The sequence below is a fragment of the Peromyscus californicus genome, unplaced genomic scaffold (genome assembly GCF_007827085.1).
Source record: "Peromyscus californicus insignis strain IS unplaced genomic scaffold, ASM782708v3 Scaffold_16__1_contigs__length_79575227, whole genome shotgun sequence".
Lineage (NCBI taxonomy): Eukaryota > Metazoa > Chordata > Mammalia > Rodentia > Cricetidae > Peromyscus > Peromyscus californicus.
The window spans coordinates 15,186,914-15,194,513 of NW_026294458.1; the positions used below are offsets into that span (position 1 = coordinate 15,186,914).

Here is a 7,600-nt window from a genome sequence, read left to right on the forward strand (position 1 = left end):
TGTCGTTGGGGGGAATTGAACTCAGGACCTCTGGAAGAGCAGCCAGTGCTCTTAACCACAGACCCATCTCTCCAGCGGAGGAGCTGCGTTAAGGGGTCCACACACAGCATTAGGAAGATTGAGAGCCACTGTTCTAGGGAACTGTAACTTTGTTTATCGGTTATCTGGGTTCAAGGGAGCTAGCCTGCTGCCTAGCCATTCACTCTGGGGGCTATCATTCGTTCACAGCTTTGAATAGGGTTTGTTGTTCACCCCCGCCCCCCAAACCTTCAGTTTCCAGCTGCACACGGTGAATCTCTTGTCATCTAAAGGCAAGATAGGGAACTTGTGGTAATCCTCCTGCTTCAGACTCCTGGGTACTGCTGGGATTACAGGTGTCCACTGGCATTCCCCATTCCAAGAGTGCTGGGCAAAGACTGCACTCGGCCACAGACCCGGTGTGAGCCTCCCGGTGGCTTCAGGGCTCCCTCAGCTATGACGTCACTCCCCTCTGCCTCACTTAACAGTGCTTCTAGAGTTTCTAACCTGTCACAAGGTAGAGCTGACGGTTACCCTGAGGGGAGGGTGGCGTATGCCTATTTGAATTCCTACATCAAAGTAAATCTCCCATAAAGATTCCAAGTTGAAAAATAAAACCATAGTCGCTGTGTGTGTGTGTGGGGGGGGGGAGATAGGGTGTGTGTGTCAGGGAAATGAGGTGTGGGGGGAGGGATGGGGGAATGAGGGGTTGCGGTGTGTGGGTGGGGTGTGTACATTTGTATGTGTGGGGGTGTGTGTGGGGGGTGAAGATGAGGTGTGGGGGATGGGGGTGAGGATAGAGTGTATGGGGGGGGTAGGGGTGGAGGTGTGCTCATTCAGGAAAGCACTTGTCTTGCAAGTAAAGACTAAGCCATAAATACTTTCTCTCTATAAACCCCAGGAGTCTCTTAAAATATTTGACTTCCCTTCCCCCCACTTTTTTTCATTTTAAAATGTGTATGTGTTTTAATTACTATTCGGTTGCTGTGATAAAATACCATGACCAGGGGCTGGAGAGATGGCTCAGCAGTTAAGAGTACTGGTTCTTCTTCCAGCAGACCCAGGTTCAATTTCCCAGCACCCACATGGCAGCTCAAAACTGTCTGTAACTCCATCCAGTTCCAGGTAATCCAATACCCTCCCACAGACAGATGTGCAGGAGAAACACCAATGTATGTAAAAATAAATTTAAAAAAATACCACAACCAAGGCAACTTATAGAAAGAAGGGTTTATTTGGTTTCAGGGGGTAAGTCTGTTAGTCAGGGTTCTCCAGAGGAAAAGAACTTATAGAATGAATATATATAAAGGGAGTTATTAGAATGGCTTACAGGCTGTGATCCAGCTAGTCCAACAATGGCTGTCTACCAATGGAAAGTCTCTCATTGGCCCGGTACTCGTCAAGTAGGCGGGGCCCCAGATATCTACCCATCTCCACCTCCCCGTCCCTGAGATTACAGTTTAATGCCACTGTGCCCGGCTTCCTCCTACTCACATGGATCATGTGACTCAAATTTAGATCCTCCGAGCACTGCTTTCTGATGTATCTCCCTAGTGCCTCATTCTGTATATTTTTTTGTAGTTTAGCTTTGGCATGCACATGAGTGTGAGGGTGTGTGTGTGTGTGTGTGTGTGTGTGTGAGTGTGTGTGTGTGTGTGTGTGTGTGTGTGTGTGTGTGTGTGTGTGTGTTAGAGGAAGTTGAGTGAGAAGGTAGGCAGTAGGACTGTGGATGTAGTTCCTCTGGAAGAGCGTTTGGCTAGCATATGTGAAGCCTGAGGTGCTGTGGGATGTCTTTCTGTACGCTGTGAATATCTGTTACACTCATTGGCTAATAGATAAAGCTGCATTGGCCTATGGCAGGGCAGGATGGAGCCAGGCAGGAAAATCCAAGAGAGATCGTGGAAGGAGAAAGGAGAGTAGGAAGAGATGCCAGCCACCGCCCAAAGAGCAGCAAGATGCCAGCAGACCCGTAATGCCATGGCCATGTGGCAACTTATAGATTAATAGAAATGGGTTAAGTTAAAAGAGCTAGCTAGAAAGAAGCTTGAGCCATAGGCCATCCAGTTAGTAATTAGTATAAGCCTCTGAGTGATTATTTTATAATTGTCTATGAGTCGTGGGTGAGAGAGATTTGTCCCGACCACGGGCCGGGAGGGACACAGGAAATATTCCGGCTACACTGAGGTTCAATCCCAACCACCACAGAAAGCAACAGAGACAGAGGTAGAGAGAAGGAGCTCTGGATTTGTGTCTGGTTTGTGGAGATTGCAATCTAAGTTCGATCACTACTTTTAGATTTCCACGTGACTGAGTATCCTTCCCTAAGGCTCAGAACCTCCATTTCTTCATTGCTGTAGGAAGCGGGGCTGAGCTAATGCTCTCTGAGATAGATCATTTCTTGTTCTAACATAAAACTCCTCTCCTGGGCGAGGGGCATAGCTCAGTAGTAGAGTGTACAAGGTCCTGGGTTCTATTCCCCATCACCTCTACAGAGAGGGTATGTGGGGAACAGAAACTAAAACAAACCGTTTCCCATCGTCCTGGTTCATGTTCTATCACTGTGAAGAGACACGATGACCACAGCAACTCTTATAAAGGAAAACATTTCATTGGGGCTGGCTTACAGGGCTGGAGGTTTAGCTCATCATTGTCATGGCGGGAAGCATGGTGGCGTGCAGGCAGACATGGTGCTGGAGAGGAGCTGGGAGTTCTACATCTGGATCAGCAGGCAACAGGAAGAGAGATTGACACTGGACCTGGTTTGAGCATTTGAACCCTCAAAGCCTGCCCCCAGGTGACTCACTGCCTCCAAAAGGTCCACACCTATTCCAACCAGGCCACACCTCCTTATAGTGCCACTCCCTATGAGCCTACGGGGGCTATTTCCATTCAGACCACCACAGCCACTAAGAGTGTTTATTTCCCCGGGACGTGGGGGCCCACACCTTTAATCCCAGCACTCAGGAGGCAGAGGCACGTGGAGCTCTGTGAGTTCTAGGACAGCCTGGTTTATAGAGCGAGATCCAGGACAGCCAAGGCTACACACAGAAACCCTGTCTCAAAAAAACAAAACAAAAGCCATGTGGGCAAAAAACATATACTACGTGACACACTGCAGTTCCTAACACCACCATGATGAGCAAATATTGAATGGAGAGGTGGAAAGGATGGAGGAGCGGAGTGGTGAACGTGTGGTGGAGAGAGGCTGGACTAGAGACTGGACTGTGGTGACTGTGTAAGAGAAGGCTGCAGTGGATGAGGGACATGTCCTTGCTGGGTATGCTCGACAGGGTGATGTGCAGCAGCCTGGATCTTTTGCAGACTTGTCCCCCAACACGCTGCCCATCCATACAATTATCCTGGTTCTGAGCACTGACAGGATGTCTAAGATGAAGAAGGGTCCATTTTCTGGACTGGACCTCTATGGTCGGTACTGTACCTGGAGGCCACATTGTTGGTATCTGTGGTCCGTTGCCCCAGGCCATATTGAAGCCTGAGGTTCATGTGGATGTCCATGGTCCTATAGCAGCCAGGGGCCGTGTTAATGGGAGTGGCCTGTGCAGCAACCTGCGGGCCATGTTGGTGTCTGTGGCCTATGGCTGTGTCTGGGTCAGTGGTCCTGCTTCAGCCGGGGGCCACGTTGATGTCTGTGGCCAATGTCAACCACCAAGGGCCATGAGGATATCTGTGGTCTGTGCTGCTGCCTGAAACCATGTTGATGTCCTTGGCCTGTGCTGCCCCCAGGGGCTATGATGCTGTCCATGGTCTGTGCTGCAGCAGAGGGCCATGCTGATGTCTGTGTTCCGTACTGCCACCTGAGACCATGTTGTGGTCCACGGCACGTGATGATGCTGGAGACCATATGGATGTCCGTGGTCCTTGCTCCCAATTACTGTAAAGGGCAAGGAAGCTACTTTGGTAGTGATATTGATGACTACAGATGCACCATTGAGAAAGAGGGACATAGAAAGCTTCTGTGACAACCCCTAACCCAGCCCCATCCCCACCCCCAAATAAAGTAGCAGCCTAAACAGGAAGTCATCAAAGAGAACTCTTAGGAAGTGTGATGAGGATGCTGAAGTGTAGTTCTCCACATTGATGGCATCTGTCGGGGGGGTGCAGGCGGGGAAGGACTCAGTTTTCTTTAAGGGGCTGGCCACGGTGAGTTTGACCATGCTCCAGTGAGTATCTGGGCAACACAAATTGGACGTGGTTTTTGGTTTATTTTTTTGAGGGGGTGGGGGCCAGGGAGGTCACAAAGGTGAGGGGGTGGGCATGGGAGGATCTGGATGTAATCAGGGTTCATGATGTGAAATTCACAAATAATCAATAAAATTCTTCTTTTAAACGGGCATGTTCAGGTCTGGAGAGCTGGCTCGATTGGTTAAATGCACTTGTTGCTCTTGCAGAGGACCTGGGCTTGATTCCTAGAACCTACATGGTGGCTCACAACCATCCCTAACCTCAGTTCCAGAGGATCAAATGCCCTCTTCTCACCTCCCTAGGCACCAGACATACACATGGTACACAGACATACACGAAGGCAAAACACTGATGTTTACCGATCCTTTTGGTGGCGTGAACCTGGGAGACTGGGGCCTAAAAATGAGGCGGACTAAAGTCTCGTGCAATAGCAACTTTATTCAGAGCATCAACAATTTATACTCTGAGGGTTAAGAGGAATCACTTGAGTGAGGTGTGCAGTCACAAGGACAAGCCACACGTGGCAAAAACATGTTTTCCCACAGAGCCACATGACTAACAACAGCTGAGGTAATACTCACTCCCGTCTGCTACACCTGGGAGGAGCCTGAAAACACATTCCAAGAATTCTGTGTTCTGAAGAAAGTGAGGTCACAAGACTCTTGTTTTCTTGGAGTTTTCTCACAAGCACTCAACATTCTCACAGGACTCCATTCTTGGACTGTGTTCTGACAACTCATTAACATAAAATAAAATAAACCTTTAAAAAATTTAAAAGAGTATTTCTTGCTGTAAGCCCAGATTCAGTTTGTCCTTTTGGGGTGCCTTTATGGGGCAGGACTGGGGGTGTCGCTCAGTTGGTAGAGAGCTCACCTGACATGTATTAAGCCCTGGGACCCATCCCCAGTGATTCCTAAACTGGGTGTGATGGTACACCCAGCCCTCAGTTGGAGGCAAGAGGTTAAGTTCCAGGTCATCCTCAGCTGCCTAGAGTTCAGCTAGCCTCACAAAGACAACCTGGAACAAAAGCCCCAGCCTGGCCCAGAGCAGCCTCTGAGGTCCCCTCGCTAATGTTGCCTCCACCTGTCCACAAGGGTGTTAGTCAGGGCTCTCTAGTGTCACAGAATCTCTATTCAAAAAGGGGATCCATTGGAATGCCTTACAGACTGCAGTCCAGCTAACCCAACAATGGCTAGCTGGGAACAGAAAGTCCAAGAATCTAGTAGTTGCTCAGTCCCTCGAGGCTGGATGTCGCCCTGGTCTTCTGGGAGATGGATGATGGAATCCTGAAGAAGTCGGCTCCAATGCTTCCTTCTTCCATGTCCTTGTCCAGCAGAAGGTGTGGCCCAGATTAAAGGTGTGTCTTCCTGCCTCAAGATCTAGAGTAAAGGTGTGGGTCTTCTTCCCACCTCAAAGGTCCAGACTAGAAGTGGATTCACCCACTTCAAACCAAGCAGAGAATCTCTCTCAGGTGTGCCCTCCATTTCAGGATCGTAGTTCATTCCAGATACAGTCAAGTTGACAACCAAGAACAGCCACCATAGCAAGCATGGGGAATATCTTTGCAAACTTCTTCAAGGGCCATTTTGGCAAAAGGAAATGGGCCTTCTCATGGTAGGCCTGACTCCGGCAGGAAATACAGCGGTTCTGTACAAATGGAAGCTGGCGGAAATAGTGACCACCATTCCCATCGCTGGGTTCCACCGAGAGGCCACTGAGTACAATAACAACATCTTCACTGTGTGGGATGCGGGTGACTTCAGGACAAGGTCCAGCTAATGTGGTACCGCTACTTCCAGAACACACAAGGTTTGATCTTGGTGATCGACAGAAACGGCAGAGAGTGTGTGAATGAGGTCCATGAGAATGCTGGCCAAGGACGGGCTCTAAGATGCTGTTCTCCTGGTGTTTGCCAACCGGCAGGACCTCACAACGCCAAGAATGTGGCCAAAATCACAGAGCGGCTGGGGTTGCACTCTCAGCACCACGGGGACAGGTACATTCAGATCACCTGTGCCACCAGCATGGCCGGGCTTTATGAAGGACTAGACTAGCTGTTCGGTCAGCTCAGGAACCATACCACTCCCTCCTCACATCCTCCCCTCTGTCTTCTGCTCTCCTTTCCTGTGGCAAATGATGTGACTCTGTGGTCCATTGAGGCAGTTTCCGGTATGCCTGTGCAATACTACATAGCTTCTTTTTTTTTTATTGTAAAAAGTCAACTCACTATGAGTGCCCCAAAGGGATTTTGGGGCCTCTGGGAGCCATGGGCTGAAGATTGGTATGGGAAGCTGTTTGCTGGTTGTTTTTTGAACCAAACTCCGCGCATTAAAAAAATAATAATAATTAAAAAGACAAGACAACCAGGGGCCAGGGAGATGGGTCAGCAGTCAAGAAGGCTCATTGCTCTCAGTGGTAGAAGCTGTCAGGGTTCTCACAACTGCCTGTCAACTCCAGCTCCAGGGGATAACAGCACCCGTTTCTGAACTCTGTAGGCAAACACACACACACACACACACACACACACACACACACACACACACACACACAGGAAAACAAATCTGTAAAACGATGCTAAAAAGCTGGTCATGGTCCAACATGCTTTTAATTCCAGCACTTGAGGGGCAGAAAGAGGCAGGAGGGTCTCTGTGAGTTCAAGGCCAGCCTGATCTACACAGTGAGTTCCAGGAGAGCCAAGACTACAAAAAGAGAAATCCTGTCTCAAATAAATAGATGGGAATGAGTGAATAAACAAACAAACAAACAAATAAAAATAAAGCAATGCTAGATGTTGTAGGGTATTCACTGGAGAAGTATGCTCAGACATGGATTTAAGCCAATAGGAAGTCTTTATTAGCTGGCCAGGTGTTCAGTATCCCAGCGCCTTTCTCACGATGAGCTTTTAAGCACAAAATCATGTTCTGGGTTGACACGCTTCAGTTAACAAGAACAGTCAGCCAGAAAGCAGAACTACAGAAGCTAAAAAGCAGGGTTAGTACATTTTGAGACTTTCCCAGAACTATGTGCACTTTGACGGAGTAGGTCTTTGTTTTTAGATTGGCAGGTGGTGCTGTCTACATGCTGAGTTTTACAGCCTGAATGGCACTTCCATCATGGAGTCAGTTGTGCTAAGGTCTGGGGGTCTGCCTCAGCAGACAAGAAAACTTGAATATACAGAAGGGGGACTGTGCCTAGTATAGCTTTTGCTGTATAGCCTGGAGCTAGTCCACGGGATTAGCGATTTCCCTGTGGGAATTAACTACCATCCACAGCATGGTCACAATGGCACCCTCATGACTGGCCTGTCTTTAAGTCACCTGCATTCTATAGCACTGTGTTTGTATTCATGCTCACATGGTCACCCAGGGGTGAGCTGGAG

General features: G+C 48.8%; 1 pseudogene; it reads left to right on the forward strand.

Annotated features, from left to right (window-relative positions):
* Window positions 1-5,770: 5,770 nt before the first annotated feature.
* LOC128111679 (ADP-ribosylation factor 1-like) lies at window positions 5,771-6,707 on the forward strand (annotated as a pseudogene).
* The last annotated feature ends 893 nt before the right edge of the window (window positions 6,708-7,600 follow it).